At 40.9% G+C, this 17,407-nt stretch overlaps 8 non-coding genes across 8 annotated transcripts; all 8 read left to right on the top strand.

The window, feature by feature from the left end:
• The first annotated feature begins 4,182 nt into the window (after window positions 1–4,182).
• Window positions 4,183–4,255, top strand: trnar-ccu (transfer RNA arginine (anticodon CCU)). The gene has a single exon. It is a non-coding gene; the product is annotated as a tRNA-Arg (tRNA).
• Window positions 4,256–6,490: 2,235 nt separating this feature from the next.
• trnar-ccu (transfer RNA arginine (anticodon CCU)) lies at window positions 6,491–6,563 on the top strand. Its single transcript has one exon. It is a non-coding gene; the product is annotated as a tRNA-Arg (tRNA).
• A 1,131-nt stretch (window positions 6,564–7,694) lies between these two features.
• trnar-ccu (transfer RNA arginine (anticodon CCU)) lies at window positions 7,695–7,767 on the top strand. The gene has a single exon. It is a non-coding gene; the product is annotated as a tRNA-Arg (tRNA).
• Window positions 7,768–8,591: 824 nt separating this feature from the next.
• trnar-ccu (transfer RNA arginine (anticodon CCU)) lies at window positions 8,592–8,664 on the top strand. The gene has a single exon. It is a non-coding gene; the product is annotated as a tRNA-Arg (tRNA).
• A 322-nt stretch (window positions 8,665–8,986) lies between these two features.
• Window positions 8,987–9,058, top strand: trnal-caa (transfer RNA leucine (anticodon CAA)). The gene has a single exon. It is a non-coding gene; the product is annotated as a tRNA-Leu (tRNA).
• A 5,025-nt stretch (window positions 9,059–14,083) lies between these two features.
• trnar-ccu (transfer RNA arginine (anticodon CCU)) lies at window positions 14,084–14,156 on the top strand. The gene has a single exon. It is a non-coding gene; the product is annotated as a tRNA-Arg (tRNA).
• A 1,919-nt stretch (window positions 14,157–16,075) lies between these two features.
• On the top strand, window positions 16,076–16,148 carry trnar-ccu (transfer RNA arginine (anticodon CCU)). The gene has a single exon. It is a non-coding gene; the product is annotated as a tRNA-Arg (tRNA).
• A 1,131-nt stretch (window positions 16,149–17,279) lies between these two features.
• trnar-ccu (transfer RNA arginine (anticodon CCU)) lies at window positions 17,280–17,352 on the top strand. The gene has a single exon. It is a non-coding gene; the product is annotated as a tRNA-Arg (tRNA).
• Window positions 17,353–17,407: the final 55 nt, after the last annotated feature.

The raw sequence follows: 17,407 nt of genomic DNA on the forward strand, positions 1-17,407 counted from the left end.
GATCTATTAAATATGATGGAGCTTGACCATTAAGAGCTTTGTATGTAAGGAGGAGGGTTTTGAACTCTATTCTAGATTTTATGGGAAGCCAATGAAGAGAAGCTAGTGAAGGTGAAATATGATCTCTCTTTCCTAATCCAGTCAGCACTCTTGCTGCAGCATTTTGGATTAATTGAAGGCTTTTTAGAGAGTTATTAGGACACCCCAGAAGTAGGGAATTACAGTAGTCCAACCTAGAAGTAACAAATGCATGGACAAGTTTTTCGGCATCACTTTGAGACAGGATGCTTCTAATTTTAGCAATGTTCCGTAGGTGGAAGAAGGCTGTTCTAGACATTTGTCTTTTATGTGACGTAAACGCCAAATCTTGGTCAAAGATAACTCCAAGGTTCCTCACCGTAGTACTAGAGGCCAAAGTTATGTCATCTAGAGTAACTATATTGTTAGACAGCATATTTCTCATGTTTTTAGGCCCAAAGAGGATGATTTCAGTTTTGTCTGAATTTAGAAGTAGGAAATTGTAGGACATCCAGTTCTTTATGTCTTTTAGACATGCTTCAAATTTGACTAATTGGTTAGTATCTTCTGGTTTCACAGATAAATAGAGCTGGGTATCATCTGCATATCAGTGGAAGTTTATGGAATGTTTCCTAATGATTTTGCCTAAAGGTGACATGTAGAGATTAAAAAGTATTGGTCCTAACACAGAGCCCTGTGGAACTCCATAGCTGACTTTGGTGCATAAAGAAGAGTCATCATTAACATGAACAAGTTGGAATCTGTCTGACAGATAAGATTTAAACCAATGTAATGTGGTTCCTTTAATCCCAAATCCATGTTCTAGTCTCTGTAATAAAATGTTGTGGTCAATGGTGTCAAATGCGGCACTAAGGTCTAGTAAGACGAGTACAGACACAAGTCCATTATCTGAAGCCAGGAGAAGATCATTGGAGACTTTTACCAGTGCTGTTTCTGTACTGTGATGAGCTCTAAATCCTGACTGAAAGTCTTCATACAAATTATTCCTGTAAAGGTGATCACATAATTGTTTTGCAACTACTTTTTCAAGGATTTTAGAAATAAACGGGAGATTTGATATTGGTCTATAGTTGGCTAAATCCCCTGGATCAAGACAAGGTTTTTTAAGTAATGGTTTGATTACAGCAACTTTATAGGCCTTTGGTACATAGCCAGTTTCTAAAGATAGGTTAATCAAATCTAATATGAAAGTGTCTATTAAAGGTAGAACATCTTTAAGCAATTTGGTTGGAACAGGGTCTAAAAGACATGTTGTTAGTTTTGAGGAGGCGGTAGTTGAACTTAGCTCAGTGAGATCTATGGGTGAAAAGCAGTCTAAGATGGATTGGGGCCTTATTGAGGATTCTATAGCTGTTGTACATGAAGATCTAGCCGTAATATTTGTAGGGAGGATCTGGTGAATCTTTTCCCTAATGGCTACAATTTTACTAGTAAAGAAAGTCATAAAGTCATTGCTGCTCAAAGTTAAGGGAATACTAGGCTCAACAGAACTATGGCTCTTAGTCAGCCTGGCTACAGTGCTGAACAGAAACCGGGGGTTGTTCTTGTTTTCCTCTATTAATGCGGAATAATATGCTGTTCTGGCATCACGGAGAGCTTTTTTGTATGTTTTTAAACTGTTTTTCCAGGCTAACCGGGATTCTTCTAAATTAGTGGAACGCCACTTCCTCTCTAGCTTTCGTGTTGCCTGCTTTAAGCTGTGCATTTGTGAATTGTACCATGGAGGTCGGCTCCTCTGATTCACTGCCTTCTATTTCAAAGGGGCAACTGTATCTAGTATCCTACGCAGTGAGGCGGCAGAATCGTCAACTAAATAATCAATTTGCACAGGAGTAAGATGGCTACTCACCATAGTATTGACACATGGTGGTGAAAAAGATGAAGAAATAATTTCTTTAAATGTATTCACAGCATTTTCAGATAAACATCTGCTGTAGTGGAATTTTTTCCTAACTGCTGTATAGTCCGTTATTGTAAATTCAAATGTTATTAGAAAATGGTCAGACAGAAGAGAATTATGAGGAAATACTATTAAATTATCAGTTTCAATGCCATATGTAAGGACAAGGTCTAACGTGTGACTAAAACAATGAGTGGGTTTATTTACATTTTGGGAAAAACCAATTGAATCTAATAATGAATTAAACGCAGTGCTCAGACAGTTACTGTCAGCATCTACATGAATGTTAAAGTCACCCACTATAATGACTTTATCTGTACTAAGCACTAAATCAGATAGAAAATCAGAAAATTCAATCAAAAACTCTGAATAAGGGACTGGAGGACGGTACACGATAACAAATAATAGTGGTTTTTGAGTTTTCCAGTTTGGGTGTGAAAGGCTAAGAGTAAGACTCTCAAATGAGGTATAACTATGTTTAGGTCTAGGAATTATTGATAAGCTAGAGTGAAATATTGCTGCTACTCCTCCACCTCGGCCTGTGCATCTAGGAACATGATAATTAATATGACTTTGGGGGGTTGACTCATTTAAACTGACATATTCTTCCTGCTGCAACCACGTTTCAGTGAGACAAAATAAACCAATTTGATGATCATTTATCAAGTCATTTACTAACAAAGATTTAGAAGAGAGAGATCTGATGTTTAATAATCCACATTTAAAAGTTTTGGGTTTTGGTTCAGTATGAGCAGTTGTATTACCCAAAGGGTTCGAGTCCAATCTGGTGTGGTTCAAAGCAGAGTGGCGCAGCGGAAGCGTGCTGGGCCCATAACCCAGAGGTCGATGGATCGAAACCATCCTCTGCTAACTGTGTTTTGTAAGCTGACTTAGGGCCTTTACAACCTTTTAGTAAAGTGAACCAGATACAGAAAGTACATATTCACCTACTGTACAATTCCAGATGCATATGAGCTTGGGAATGCAATTTATGTATATTTCACATTCTTTTCTCTGCTCTTTCAAATGCTTTCCTCCATCTTACTATACTAACTGCTTTTATTGTCATTATTGTGTTACCCAAAGGGTTCGAGTCCCATCTGGGGTGGTTGACAGCAGAGTGGCTCAGCGGAAGCTTGCTGGGCCCATAACCCAAAGGTCGATGGTTCGAAACTATCCTCTGCTAACTGTGTTTTGTAAGCTGACTTAGGGCCTTTACAACCTTTTAGTAAACTGAACCAGATACAGAAAGTAAATATTCACCTCCTGTACAATTCCAGATGCATATCAGCTTGGGAATGCCAGTTTCATATCAGCATGGCATTCTAGTTTCTACGTGTTTCACATCTTTTTCTTTGCACTTTTAAAAATTTCCCTTCTACTCACTATATCTACTGCATTTGGGGCCATTATTGTGTTACCCAAAGCCAACATGGCATGGCTCACATTATGCTCTTTATAGGAAGCAACTGTTTGGTGGAAGAACTGATGAGTAAAGGTGTTTGAGATGCCCCAGTGGCCTATTGGATAAGGCACTGGCCTCCTAAGCCAGGGATTGTGGGTTCAAGTCCTATCTGGGGTGGTTGACAGCAGAGTGGTACAGCGGAAGCGTGCTGGACCCATAACCCAGAGGTCGATGGATCGAAACCATCCTCTGCTAACTGTGTTTTGTAAGCTGACTTAGGGCCTTTACAACCTTTTAGTAAACTGAACCAGATACAGAAAGTAAATATTCACCTCCTGTACAATTCCAGATGCATATCAGCTTGGGAATGCAATTTTTGTATATTTCAAATTCCTTTCTCTGCTCTTTTAAATGGTTTCCTCCATCTTACTATACTAACTGCTTTTATTGTCATTATTTTGTTACCCAAAGGGTTCGAGTCCAATCTGGGGTACAATGCCAGTTTCATATCAGCATTGGAAACTAGTTTCTATGTGTTTCACATCTTTTTCTTTGCACTTTTAAAAATTTCCCTTCTACTCACTATATCTACTACATTTGGGGCCATTATTGTGTTACCCAAAGGGTTCGAGTCCAATCTGGTGTACAATGCCAGTTTCATCTCAGCATGGCAATCTAGTTTCTACGTATTTCACATCTTTTCCCTTCTACTCACTATATCTACTGCATTTGGGGCCATTACTGTGTTACCCAAAGCCAACATGGCATGTCTCACATTATGCTCTGTATAGGAAGCAACTGTTAGTTGGAAGAACTGAGGAGTAAAGGTGTTTGTGATGCCCCAGTGGCCTAATGGATAATGCACTGGCCTCCTAAGCCAGGGATTGTGGGTTCGAGTCCCATCTGGGGTGGTTGACAGCAGAGTAGCGCAGCAAAAGCGTGCTGGGCCCATAACCCAGAGGTCAATAGATTGAAACCATCCTTTGCTAACTGTGTTTTGTAAGCTGACTTAGGGCCTTTACAACCTTTAAGTAAAGTGATCCAGATACAGAAAGTACATATTCACCTACTGTAATATTCCAGATGCATATCAGCTTGGGAATGCAATTTTTGTATATTTCACATTCTTTTCTCTGCTCTTTCAAATGCTTTCCTCCATCTTACTATACTAACTGCTTTTATTGTCATTATTGTGTTACCCAAAGGGTTCGAGTCCAATCTGGCGTGGTTGAAAGCAGAGTGGCGCAGCGGAAGCGTGCTGGGCCCATAACCCAGAGGTCAATAGATTGAAACCATCCTTTGCTAACTGTGTTTTGTAAGCTGACTTAGGGCCTTTACAACCTTTAAGTAAAGTGATCCAGATACAGAAAGTACATATTCACCTACTGTAATATTCCAGATGCATATCAGCTTGGGAATGCAATTTTTGTATATTTCACATTCTTTTCTCTGCTCTTTCAAATGCTTTCCTCCATCTTACTATACTAACTGCTTTTATTGTCATTATTGTGTTACCCAAAGGGTTCGAGTCCAATCTGGGGTACAATGCCAGTTTCATATCAGCATGGCAATCTAGTTTCTACGTGTTTCACATCTTTTTCTTTGCACTTTTAAAAATATCCCTTCCACTGTTATGCTGATGATACCCAGCTATATTTATATATGGAACCAGATGAAAATAATCAGTTAATAAAGCTTCAAGCATGCCTACAAGACATAAAGGCCTGGATGTCCCACAATTTTTTACTTTTAAACTCAGACAAAACTGAATTCATAGTATTTGGGCCCAAAAATCTCAGAGATATGATGTCCAACCATATTGTTACACTAGATGGCATAAGCCTGGCCTCCAGTACTACTGCAAGGAACCTTGGAGTTATGTTTGATCAGGATCTGTCCTTTAACTCACATATAAAACAAATCTCTAGAACAGCCTTCTTCCACCTACGGAACATTGCCAAAATTAGGAGCATCCTGTCTCAAAGTGATGCCGAAAAACTGGTCCATGCATTTGTTACCTCTAGGTTTGACCACTGTAATTCCCTACTTTCAGGATGCCCCAGTAACTCCCTAAAGAGCCTGCAATTAATCCAAAATGCTGCAGCAAGAGTGCTGACTGGAACTAGCAAGAGAGATCATATTTCACCTTCACTAGCTTCTCTCCATTGGCTTCCAATTAAATGTAGAATAGAATTTGAAACCCTGCTTCTTACATATAAAGCTCTGAATGGTCAGGCTCCATCATATTTAGAAGACCTCATAGCACCATATCATCCCAGTAGACCACTTTGCTCTCAGAATGCAGGCCTACTTGTGGTTCCCAGAATTTCCAAAAGTAGAATGGGAGGTAGAGCCTTTAGCTATCAAGCTCCTCTCTTGTGAAACCAGCTCCCAGTTCAGATTCGGGAAGCAGACAGCCTCTCTACTTTTAAGTCTAGGCTTAAAACCTTCCTTTTTAATAAAGCATATAGTTATTTATAGTTATGCTGCCATAGGCTTAGACTGCTGGGGGACCCACCCCCCAATGCACTGAGCTCCTTTCCTCCTCTTGACCATCTCTCCTCTCCTCTCATCCCGCAATTGTCACCACTGTATGTCATTAACTCTGTGTGTTCTCTCCCGTAGTTGTCTTTGTCATCCTCTGTCCCCTTCTCTCTGTCCCTTTCTGCAGGTGTCCCCCGGCTTTGAAGCTGTGTGTCTTCCAGCGTGAAGCTACTGGTCCTACCAATCTGCCCAATGTTTTGTTGTTGCTTTTTGTTGCTCTGTTCTTTTCCCTCTCCCCTTTCCACTCACCCCAACCGGTCGAGGCAAATGGCCGTCCACCCTGAGCCTGGTTCTGCTGGAGGTTTCTTCCGTTAAAGGGAGTTTTTCCTCTCCACTGTTGCCTATGGCTTGCTCCAGGGGGAATTGTTGGGTTCTCTTTATATATCTTTATAATCTTGACTTTATTCTGTAAAGTGCCCTGAGATGACTTTGTTGTGAATTGGCACTATATAAATAAAGTTGAATTGAATTGAACTCACTATATCTACTGCATATGGGGCCATTATTGTGTTACCCAAAGCCAACATGGCATGTCTCACATTATGCTCTGTATAGGAAGCAACTGTTTGGTGGAAGAACTGATGAGTAAAGGTGATTGAGATGCCCCAGTGGCCTAATGGATAAGGCACTGGCCTCCTAAGCCAGGGATTGTGGGTTCAAGTCCCATCTGGGGTGGTTGACAGCAGAGTGGCGCAGCGGAAGCGTGCTGGGCCCATAACCCAGAGGTCGATGGATCGAAACCATCCTCTGCTAACTGTGTTTTGTAAGCTGACTTAGGGCCTTTACAACCTCTTAGTAAAGTGAACCAGATACAGAAAGTACATATTCACCTACTATACAATTCCAGATGCATATCAGCTTGGGAATGCAATTATTGTATATTTCACATTCTTTTCTCTGCTCTTTCAAATGCTTTCCTCCATCTTACTATACTAACTGCTTTTATTGTCATTATTGTGCTACCCAAAGGGTTCGAGTCCAATCTGGGGTACAATGCCAGTTTCATATCAGCATGGCAATCTAGTTTCTACGTGTTTCACATCTTTTTCTTTGCACTTTTAAAAATTTCCCTTCTACTCACTATATCTACTGCATTTGGGGCCATTATTGTGTTACCCAAAGCCAACATGGCATGTCTCACATTATGCTCTGTCTAGGAAGCAACTGTTTGGTGGAAGAACTGATGAGTAAAGGTGTTTGAGAGGCCCCAGTGGCCTAATGGCTAAGGCACTGGCCTCTTAAGCCAGGGATTGTCGGTTCAAGTCCCATCTGGGGTGGTTGACAGCAGAGTGGCGCAGCGGAAGCGTGCTGGGCCCATAACCCAGAGGTCGATGGATCGAAACCATCCTCTGCTAACTGTGTTTTGTAAGCTGACTTAGGGCCTTTACAACCTCTTAGTAAAGTGAACCAGATACAGAAAGTACATATTCACCTACTATACAATTCCAGATGCATATCAGCTTGGGAATGCAATTATTGTATATTTCACATTCTTTTCTCTGCTCTTTCAAATGCTTTCCTCCATCTTACTATACTAACTGCTTTTATTGTCATTATTGGTCTACCCAAAGGGTTCGAGTCCAATCTGGGGTACAATGCCAGTTTCATATCAGCATGGCAATCTAGTTTCTACGTGTTTCACATCTTTTTCTTTGCACTTTTAAAAATTTCCCTTCTACTCACTATATCTACTGCATTTGGGGCCATTATTGTGTTACCCAAAGCCAACATGGCATGTCTCACATTATGCTCTGTCTAGGAAGCAACTGTTTGGTGGAAGAACTGATGAGTAAAGGTGTTTGAGAGGCCCCAGTGGCCTAATGGATAAGGCACTGGCCTCCTAAGCCAGGGATTGTGGGTTCAAGTCCCATCTGGGGTGGTTGACAGCAGAGTGGCGCAGCGGAAGCGTGCTGGGCCCATAACCCAGAGGTCGATGGATCGAAACCATCCTCTGCTAACTGTGTTTTGTAAGCTGACTTAGGGCCTTTGCAACTTTTTAGTAAAGTGAACCAGATACAGAATGTACATATTCACCTACTGTACAATTCCAGATGCATATCAGCTTGGGAATGCAATTTTTGTATATTTCACATTCTTTTCTCTGCTCTTTCAAATGCTTTCCTCAATCTTACTATACTAACTGCTTTTATTGTCATTATTGTGTTACCCAAAGGGTTCGAGTCCAATCTGGTTTGGTTGAAAGCAGAGTGGCGCAGCAGAAGTGTGCTGGGCCCATAACCCAGAGGTCGATGGATCGAATCCATCCTCTGCTAACTGTGTTTTGTAAAGTGATTTAGAGCCTTTACAATGTCTTAGTAAAATGAACCAGATACAGACAGTACATATTCATCTACTGTACAATTCCAGATGCATATCAGCTTGGGAATGCAATTTTTGTATATTTCAAATTCCTTTCTCTGCTCTTTCAAATGCTTTCGTCCATCTTACTATACTAACTGCTTTTATTGTCATTATTGTGTTACCCAAAGGGTTCGAGTCCAATCTGGTGTACAATGCCAGTTTCATCTCAGCATGGCAATCTAGTTTCTACGTATTTCACATCTTTTCCCTTCTACTCACTATATCTACTGCATTTGGGGCCATTACTGTGTTACCCAAAGCCAACATGGCATGTCTCACATTATGCTCTATATAGGAAGCAACTGTTAGTTGGAAGAACTGAGGAGTAAAGGTGTTTGTGATGCCCCAGTGGCCTAATGGATAATGCACTGGCCTCCTAAGCCAGGGATTGTGGGTTCGAGTCCCATCTGGGGTGGTTGAAAGCAGAGTGGCGCAGCGGAAGCGTGCTGGGCCCATAACCCAGAGGTCGATGGATCGAAACCATCCTCTGCTAACTGTGTTTTGTAAGCTGACTTAGGGCCTTTACAACCTTTTAGTAAAGTGAACCAGATACAGAAAATACATATTCGCCTACTGTACAATTCCAGATGCATATCAGCTTGGGAATGCAATTTTTGTATATTTCACATTCTTTTCTCTGCTCTTTCAAATGCTTTCCTCCATCTTACTATACTAACTGCTTTTATTGTCATTATTGTGTTACCCAAAGGGTTCGACTCCAATCTGGTGTGGTTGAAAGCAGAGTGGCGCAGCGGAAGCGTGCTGGGCCCAAAACCCAGAGGTCGATGGATCGAAACCATCCTCTGCTAACTGTGTTTTGTAAGCTGACTTAGGGCCTTTACAACCTCTTAGTAAAGTGAACCAGATACAGAAAGTACATATTCACCTACTGTACAATTCCAGATGCATATCCGCTTGGGAATGCAATTATTGTATATTTCACATTCTTTTCTCTGCTCTTTCAAATGCTTTCCTCCATCTTACTATACTAACTGCTTTTATTGTCATTATTGTGCTACCCAAAGGGTTCGAGTCCAATCTGGGGTACAATGCCAGTTTCATATCAGCATGGCAATCTAGTTTCTACGTGTTTCACATCTTTTTCTTTGCACTTTTAAAAATTTCCCTTCTACTCACTATATCTACTGCATTTGGGGCCATTATTGTGTTACCCAAAGCCAACATGGCATGTCTCACATTATGCTCTGTCTAGGAAGCAACTGTTTGGTGGAAGAACTGATGAGTAAAGGTGTTTGAGATGCCCCAGTGGCCTAATGGATAAGGCACTGGCGTTGAGTGAGGATTTTTAACTATAAGCTTTATCAAAAAGGAAAGTTTTAAGCCTAGTCTTAAAAGTAGAGAGGGTGTCTGCTCCCCGAATTTGGATTGGAAGCTGGTTCCACAGGAGAGGAGCTTGATAGCTAAAGGCTCTGCCTCCCATTCTACTTTTGCAAACTCTGGGAACCACAAGTAGGCCAGTATTTTGGGATCGAAGTGGTCTAATTGGGCGATACAGGACTATGAGATCTATTAAATATGATGGAGCTTGACCATTAAGAGCTTTGTATGTAAGGAGGAGGGTTTTGAACTCTATTCTAGATTTTATGGGAAGCCAATGAAGAGAAGCTAGTGAAGGTGAAATATGATCTCTCTTTCCTAATCCAGTCAGCACTCTTGCTGCAGCATTTTGGATTAATTGAAGGCTTTTTAGAGAGTTATTAGGACACCCCAGAAGTAGGGAATTACAGTAGTCCAACCTAGAAGTAACAAATGCATGGACAAGTTTTTCGGCATCACTTTGAGACAGGATGCTTCTAATTTTAGCAATGTTCCGTAGGTGGAAGAAGTCTGTTCTAGACATTTGTCTTTTATGTGACGTAAACGCCAAATCTTGGTCAAAGATAACTCCTAGGTTCCTCACCGTAGTACTAGAGGCCAAAGTTATGTCATCTAGAGTAACTATATTGTTAGACAGCATATTTCTCATGTTTTTAGGCCCAAAGAGGATGATTTCAGTTTTGTCTGAATTTAGAAGTAGGAAATTGTAGGACATCCAGTTCTTTATGTCTTTTAGACATGCTTCAAATTTGACTAATTGGTTAGTATCTTCTGGTTTCACAGATAAATAGAGCTGGGTATCATCTGCATATCAGTGGAAGTTTATGGAATGTTTCCTAATGATTTTGCCTAAAGGTGACATGTAGAGATTAAAAAGTATTGGTCCTAACACAGAGCCCTGTGGAACTCCATAGCTGACTTTGGTGCATAAAGAAGAGTCATCATTAACATGAACAAGTTGGAATCTGTCTGACAGATAAGATTTAAACCAATGTAATGTGGTTCCTTTAATCCCAAATCCATGTTCTAGTCTCTGTAATAAAATGTTGTGGTCAATGGTGTCAAATGCGGCACTAAGGTCTAGTAAGACGAGTACAGACACAAGTCCATTATCTGAAGCCAGGAGAAGATCATTGGAGACTTTTACCAGTGCTGTTTCTGTACTGTGATGAGCTCTAAATCCTGACTGAAAGTCTTCATACAAATTATTCCTGTAAAGGTGATCACATAATTGTTTTGCAACTACTTTTTCAAGGATTTTAGAAATAAACGGGAGATTTGATATTGGTCTATAGTTGGCTAAATCCCCTGGATCAAGACAAGGTTTTTTAAGTAATGGTTTGATTACAGCAACTTTATAGGCCTTTGGTACATAGCCAGTTTCTAAAGATAGGTTAATCAAATCTAATATGAAAGTGTCTATTAAAGGTAGAACATCTTTAAGCAATTTGGTTGGAACAGGGTCTAAAAGACATGTTGTTAGTTTTGAGGAGGCGGTAGTTGAACTTAGCTCAGTGAGATCTATGGGTGAAAAGCAGTCTAAGATGGATTGGGGCCTTATTGAGGATTCTATAGCTGTTGTACATGAAGATCTAGCCGTAATATTTGTAGGGAGGATCTGGTGAATCTTTTCCCTAATGGCTACAATTTTACTAGTAAAGAAAGTCATAAAGTCATTGCTGCTCAAAGTTAAGGGAATACTAGGCTCAACAGAACTATGGCTCTTAGTCAGCCTGGCTACAGTGCTGAACAGAAACCGGGGGTTGTTCTTGTTTTCCTCTATTAATGCGGAATAATATGCTGTTCTGGCATCACGGAGAGCTTTTTTGTATGTTTTTAAACTGTTTTTCCAGGCTAACCGGGATTCTTCTAAATTAGTGGAACACCACTTCCTCTCTAGCTTTCGTGTTGCCTGCTTTAAGCTGTGCATTTGTGAATTGTACCATGGAGGTCGGCTCCTCTGATTCACTGCCTTCTATTTCAAAGGGGCAACTGTATCTAGTATCCTACGCAGTGAGGCGGCAGAATCGTCAACTAAATAATCAATTTGCACAGGAGTAAGATGGCTACTCACCATAGTATTGACACATGGTGGTGAAAAAGATGAAGAAATAATTTCTTTAAATGTATTCACAGCATTTTCAGATAAACATCTGCTGTAGTGGAATTTTTTCCTAACTGCTGTATAGTCCGTTATTGTAAATTCAAATGTTATTAGAAAATGGTCAGACAGAAGAGAATTATGAGGAAATACTATTAAATTATCAGTTTCAATGCCATATGTAAGGACAAGGTCTAACGTGTGACTAAAACAATGAGTGGGTTTATTTACATTTTGGGAAAAACCAATTGAATCTAATAATGAATTAAACGCAGTGCTCAGACAGTTACTGTCAGCATCTACATGAATGTTAAAGTCACCCACTATAATGACTTTATCTGTACTAAGCACTAAATCAGATAGAAAATCAGAAAATTCAATCAAAAACTCTGAATAAGGGACTGGAGGACGGTACACGATAACAAATAATAGTGGTTTTTGAGTTTTCCAGTTTGGGTGTGAAAGGCTAAGAGTAAGACTCTCAAATGAGGTATAACTATGTTTAGGTCTAGGAATTATTGATAAGCTAGAGTGAAATATTGCTGCTACTCCTCCACCTCGGCCTGTGCATCTAGGAACATGATAATTAATATGACTTTGGGGGGTTGACTCATTTAAACTGACATATTCTTCCTGCTGCAACCACGTTTCAGTGAGACAAAATAAACCAATTTGATGATCATTTATCAAGTCATTTACTAACAAAGATTTAGAAGAGAGAGATCTGATGTTTAATAATCCACATTTAAAAGTTTTGGGTTTTGGTTCAGTATGAGCAGTTGTATTACCCAAAGGGTTCGAGTCCAATCTGGTGTGGTTCAAAGCAGAGTGGCGCAGCGGAAGCGTGCTGGGCCCATAACCCAGAGGTCGATGGATCGAAACCATCCTCTGCTAACTGTGTTTTGTAAGCTGACTTAGGGCCTTTACAACCTTTTAGTAAAGTGAACCAGATACAGAAAGTACATATTCACCTACTGTACAATTCCAGATGCATATGAGCTTGGGAATACAATTTATGTATATTTCACATTCTTTTCTCTGCTCTTTCAAATGCTTTCCTCCATCTTACTATACTAACTGCTTTTATTGTCATTATTGTGTTACCCAAAGGGTTCGAGTCCCATGTGGGGTGGTTGACAGCAGAGTGGCTCAGCGGAAGCGTGCTGGGCCCATAACCCAAAGGTCGATGGTTCGAAACTATCCTCTGCTAACTGTGTTTTGTAAGCTGACTTAGGGCCTTTACAACCTTTTAGTAAAGTGAACCAGATACAGAAAGTACATATTCACCTACTGTAATATTCCAGATGCATATCAGCTTGGGAATGCAATTTTTGTATATTTCACATTCTTTTCTCTGCTCTTTCAAATGCTTTCCTCCATCTTACTATACTAACTGCTTTTATTGTCATTATTGTGTTACCCAAAGGGTTCGAGTCCAATCTGGGGTACAATGCCAGTTTCATATCAGCATGGCATTCTAGTTTCTACGTGTTTCACATCTTTTTCTTTGCACTTTTAAAAATTTCCCTTCTACTCACTATATCTACTGCATTTGGGGCCATTATTGTGTTACCCAAAGCCAACATGGCATGGCTCACATTATGCTCTGTATAGGAAGCAACTGTTTGGTGGAAGAACTGATGAGTAAAGGTGTTTGAGATGCCCCAGTGGCCAATTGGATAAGGCACTGGCCTCCTAAGCCAGGGATTGTGGGTTCAAGTCCTATCTGGGGTGGTTGACAGCAGAGTGGTACAGCGGAAGCGTGCTGGACCCATAACCCAGAGGTCGATGGATCGAAACCATCCTCTGCTAACTGTGTTTTGTAAGCTGACTTAGGGCCTTTACAACCTTTTAGTAAACTGAACCAGATACAGAAAGTAAATATTCACCTCCTGTACAATTCCAGATGCATATCAGCTTGGGAATGCAATTTTTGTATATTTCAAATTCCTTTCTCTGCTCTTTTAAATGGTTTCCTCCATCTTACTATACTAACTGCTTTTATTGTCATTATTGTGTTACCCAAAGGGTTCGAGTACAATCTGGGGTACAATGCCAGTTTCATATCAGCATTGGAAACTAGTTTCTATGTGTTTCACATCTTTTTCTTTGCACTTTTAAAAATTTCCCTTCTACTCACTATATCTACTACATTTGGGGCCATTATTGTGTTACCCAAAGGGTTCGAGTCCAATCTGGTGTACAATGCCAGTTTCATCTCAGCATGGCAATCTAGTTTCTACGTATTTCACATCTTTTCCCTTCTACTCACTATATCTACTGCATTTGGGGCCATTACTGTGTTACCCAAAGCCAACATGGCATGTCTCACATTATGCTCTGTATAGGAAGCAACTGTTAGTTGGAAGAACTGAGGAGTAAAGGTGTTTGTGATGCCCCAGTGGCCTAATGGATAATGCACTGGCCTCCTAAGCCAGGGATTGTGGGTTCGAGTCCCATCTGGGGTGGTTGACAGCAGAGTGGCGCAGCAAAAGCGTGCTGGGCCCATAACCCAGAGGTCAATAGATTGAAACCATCCTTTGCTAACTGTGTTTTGTAAGCTGACTTAGGGCCTTTACAACCTTTAAGTAAAGTGATCCAGATACAGAAAGTACATATTCACCTACTGTAATATTCCAGATGCATATCAGCTTGGGAATGCAATTTTTGTATATTTCACATTCTTTTCTCTGCTCTTTCAAATGCTTTCCTCCATCTTACTATACTAACTGCTTTTATTGTCATTATTGTGTTACCCAAAGGGTTCGAGTCCAATCTGGGGTACAATGCCAGTTTCATATCAGCATGGCAATCTAGTTTCTACGTGTTTCACATCTTTTTCTTTGCACTTTTAAAAATATCCCTTCCACTGTTATGCTGATGATACCCAGCTATATTTATATATGGAACCAGATGAAAATAATCAGTTAATAAAGCTTCAAGCATGCCTACAAGACATAAAGGCCTGGATGTCCCACAATTTTTTACTTTTAAACTCAGACAAAACTGAATTCATAGTATTTGGGCCCAAAAATCTCAGAGATATGATGTCCAACCATATTGTTACACTAGATGGCATAAGCCTGGCCTCCAGTACTACTGCAAGGAACCTTGGAGTTATGTTTGATCAGGATCTGTCCTTTAACTCACATATAAAACAAATCTCTAGAACAGCCTTCTTCCACCTACGGAACATTGCCAAAATTAGGAGCATCCTGTCTCAAAGTGATGCCGAAAAACTGGTCCATGCATTTGTTACCTCTAGGTTTGACTACTGTAATTCCCTACTTTCAGGATGCCCCAGTAACTCCCTAAAGAGCCTGCAATTAATCCAAAATGCTGCAGCAAGAGTGCTGACTGGAACTAGCAAGAGAGATCATATTTCACCTTCACTAGCTTCTCTCCATTGGCTTCCAATTAAATGTAGAATAGAATTTGAAACCCTGCTTCTTACATATAAAGCTCTGAATGGTCAGGCTCCATCATATTTAGAAGACCTCATAGCACCATATCATCCCAGTAGACCACTTTGCTCTCAGAATGCAGGCCTACTTGTGGTTCCCAGAATTTCCAAAAGTAGAATGGGAGGTAGAGCCTTTAGCTATCAAGCTCCTCTCTTGTGAAACCAGCTCCCAGTTCAGATTCGGGAAGCAGACAGCCTCTCTACTTTTAAGTCTAGGCTTAAAACCTTCCTTTTTAATAAAGCATATAGTTATTTATAGTTATGCTGCCATAGGCTTAGACTGCTGGGGGACCCACCCCCCAATGCACTGAGCTCCTTTCCTCCTTTTGACCATCTCTCCTCTCCTCTCATCCCGCAATTGTCACCACTGTATGTCATTAACTCTGTGTGTTCTCTCCCGTAGTTGTCTTTGTCATCCTCTGTCCCCTTCTCTCTGTCCCTTTCTGCAGGTGTCCCCCGGCTTTGAAGCTGTGTGTCTTCCAGCGTGAAGCTACTGGTCCTACCAATCTGCCCAATGTTTTGTTTTTGCTTTTTGTTGCTCTGTTCTTTTCCCTCTCCCCTTTCCACTCACCCCAACCGGTCGAGGCAAATGGCCGTCCACCCTGAGCCTGGTTCTGCTGGAGGTTTCTTCCGTTAAAGGGAGTTTTTCCTCTCCACTGTTGCCTATGGCTTGCTCCAGGGGGAATTGTTGGGTTCTCTTTATATATCTTTATAATCTTGACTTTATTCTGTAAAGTGCCCTGAGATGACTTTGTTGTGAATTGGCACTATATAAATAAAGTTGAATTGAATTGAACTCACTATATCTACTGCATATGGGGCCATTATTGTGTTACCCAAAGCCAACATGGCATGTCTCACATTATGCTCTGTATAGGAAGCAACTGTTTGGTGGAAGAACTGATGAGTAAAGGTGATTGAGATGCCCCAGTGGCCTAATGGATAAGGCACTGGCCTCCTAAGCCAGGGATTGTGGGTTCAAGTCCCATCTGGGGTGGTTGACAGCAGAGTGGCGCAGCGGAAGCGTGCTGGGCCCATAACCCAGAGGTCGATGGATCGAAACCATCCTCTGCTAACTGTGTTTTGTAAGCTGACTTAGGGCCTTTACAACCTCTTAGTAAAGTGAACCAGATACAGAAAGTACATATTCACCTACTATACAATTCCAGATGCATATCAGCTTGGGAATGCAATTATTGTATATTTCACATTCTTTTCTCTGCTCTTTCAAATGCTTTCCTCCATCTTACTATACTAACTGCTTTTATTGTCATTATTGTGCTACCCAAAGGGTTCGAGTCCAATCTGGGGTACAATGCCAGTTTCATATCAGCATGGCAATCTAGTTTCTACGTGTTTCACATCTTTTTCTTTGCACTTTTAAAAATTTCCCTTCTACTCACTATATCTACTGCATTTGGGGCCATTATTGTGTTACCCAAAGCCAACATGGCATGTCTCACATTATGCTCTGTCTAGGAAGCAACTGTTTGGTGGAAGAACTGATGAGTAAAGGTGTTTGAGAGGCCCCAGTGGCCTAATGGCTAAGGCACTGGCCTCTTAAGCCAGGGATTGTTGGTTCAAGTCCCATCTGGGGTGGTTGACAGCAGAGTGGCGCAGCGGAAGCGTGCTGGGCCCATAACCCAGAGGTCGATGGATCGAAACCATCCTCTGCTAACTGTGTTTTGTAAGCTGACTTAGGGCCTTTACAACCTCTTAGTAAAGTGAACCAGATACAGAAAGTACATATTCACCTACTATACAATTCCAGATGCATATCAGCTTGGGAATGCAATTATTGTATATTTCACATTCTTTTCTCTGCTCTTTCAAATGCTTTCCTCCATCTTACTATACTAACTGCTTTTATTGTCATTATTGGTCTACCCAAAGGGTTCGAGTCCAATCTGGGGTACAATGCCAGTTTCATATCAGCATGGCAATCTAGTTTCTACGTGTTTCACATCTTTTTCTTTGCACTTTTAAAAATTTCCCTTCTACTCACTATATCTACTGCATTTGGGGCCATTATTGTGTTACCCAAAGCCAACATGGCATGTCTCACATTATGCTCTGTCTAGGAAGCAACTGTTTGGTGGAAGAACTGATGAGTAAAGGTGTTTGAGAGGCCCCAGTGGCCTAATGGATAAGGCACTGGCCTCCTAAGCCAGGGATTGTGGGTTCAAGTCCCATCTGGGGTGGTTGACAGCAGAGTGGCGCAGCGGAAGCGTGCTGGGCCCATAACCCAGAGGTCGA

The sequence above is a fragment of the Channa argus genome, unplaced genomic scaffold, assembly GCF_033026475.1.
Source record: "Channa argus isolate prfri unplaced genomic scaffold, Channa argus male v1.0 Contig013, whole genome shotgun sequence".
Lineage (NCBI taxonomy): Eukaryota > Metazoa > Chordata > Actinopteri > Anabantiformes > Channidae > Channa > Channa argus.